The sequence below is a fragment of the Tupaia chinensis genome, unplaced genomic scaffold (genome assembly GCF_000334495.1).
Source record: "Tupaia chinensis unplaced genomic scaffold, TupChi_1.0 Scaffold144346_1, whole genome shotgun sequence".
Taxonomy (NCBI): Eukaryota; Metazoa; Chordata; class Mammalia; order Scandentia; family Tupaiidae; genus Tupaia; species Tupaia belangeri.
Window position 1 is genome coordinate 889,954 of NW_006204205.1, and position 2,014 is coordinate 891,967.

Genomic DNA, 2,014 nt, shown 5'->3' on the forward strand with positions numbered 1-2,014 from the left:
GTGTGAGCGTCTCCAAGCAGACATGTGCCAGACTGGGCCAGATCATCATGGTAACGTTTGCCTTTCATGGGAGTCTGAGCTTCTCCCGCCCACACTTGTATTTGAAACAAGCCATGATGGATGTGCGAGCTCATAGGAAGACTAACAGCTGGCCACCATCTATTTATGCAAAGAACCTCGTGCTGGGAGAAACATCTACCACAGGGGTGCTGACTCAAAACCTCCCCATTACCAGGACAGGCCTGCTGTGTGTGACTTCCGGCTTCCACGTAGGGCTGGTGCCATCCTTACCCTAAGGAGGGAGGCGAGCTGCAAGGGGGGTCTCTTTACATTCATGCCCTCCCTCTGGCGTTGCTGTGGGTATTTATACAGTGGCACGAGCCTGCTTGCAGCCAGCAGGGTCCATTAGGAGGATGTAAATAGCTCTCTGCTCTTCAAAGGCCAGAGTGAGCCATTCTGTGAGGTCTGAGTCAGCCTGCCAGGGTCTCGAGTTTCAAGCCTTATTCATCCTGATAACTTCCATAAAGGGCCAAGGCTGCCTTTTTGGTATGCTGAGCCTGCCAATAGCACCCGCAGTGGGAATTTTACAAGAAATTGGCATGTGCTGACCTCCTGCTGTATATACAACCCTGTCCTGGTCACTCTGGGGAGGGAAGAAAAAGGGCAAAACACATTCACTTTTTTCTGGGGAAGAAGGCCCATACAGACAGGAAATACTATGGGTCAAGTCATCCTGAAACCCAAGCAACCAAGGTCAGAGTGACATCAGGGACGGCAGGGGGAGCCAAGAGGGTGCATATTCTCATGGCCAAGGACACTGACCTCGCTGTTAGGGAGATGGGATTTGAGCCTAACTCCACCTCTAACTGCATGACCTTAGTCAAGGAGTTGAAACTCCCTGGGCTTAGGTTTTCTCATCTGTAAAATGGAAATAATAATGTAAACCATAGGGCTAGCTGAGGGCAACATGGAACCGCATGTGGAGAACACATAGCACGGTGCCTGGCAGAGACTGAGTGCTTAGAAACACCAGCTGTGGTTTAGTGTTGAGTGGAAGCTTTCTGGAGAAGGTGAGTTTTGAAGCTTTGAAAGAAGTGAGGGACATATACCCATTCCTAAGCTTGTCATCCTGCCTACCGGGTGGTGATATTAGCATACGCTGCCTCTCTGGAGTCAGAGAAAAGGGAAACCCACTCGGTCCTCCAGGAAAAAGAAGTCAAGATCCCATAGCCCCATGGAAAAGACCTCCCAAAAATACAGGATCAAACTATCCTTGGTCTGGGATAGCCCTGTTACTCAGTGAAACTGAGTCTGAACCACAGCTGTGGGTCAGAGCCCAGGGACGGTGGGTGCCAGGAGACAGTGTGCTTCTTGGTCACACACCCATTGTCACAGCTGCAGGGAAGAGCTGGAGGAAAAGAGCAAAAGCTCTGTACCCTGTGACGACACTCTCACTGGCTTCAGTCTCAGACCAAAAACATCTTCCCTTCCTTGCCCAGACTTGAAGCCCAGTGCAAAAGGGAATCACTGCATCCGTATGGATTTTCACAAAGAGCCTTCTCACCCTTTGTCTCAGGGCATCCTCGCCAGGACCCTGCGAGGCTCATGGAGCAGACATGAGTATCATATTCAGTCTGCAGATGAGAGGGGGTTAAGTGACTTGCAGACAGGCTAAATGACCTGTCCAAGTCACACAAAGGCAGTGGCAAAGCTAGAGCTAAACATCTCCCAATGCCTGATCCAGTCCTCACTCACTTCCCTACCTCACCCTCTCCCCATCAGTCTCACCTTCCAAAAGTCAAAGTTGTATGGACGAATAATATGTATCACACACCAAAAATAAACAACCAAAGAACTTTGAACAAAGCATGATATTCCATGGGAGTAAGTGATAAATTGCATATGGCAACTTCCACGAAGATCCCAAGATGGCTAGAGAGCTGACTTTCAGAGTGAAGGCAAGTTCTCATGGAGAAAGCAGCTTAGGTTCTTGTCGAGAAGGAACGGCAGGGGC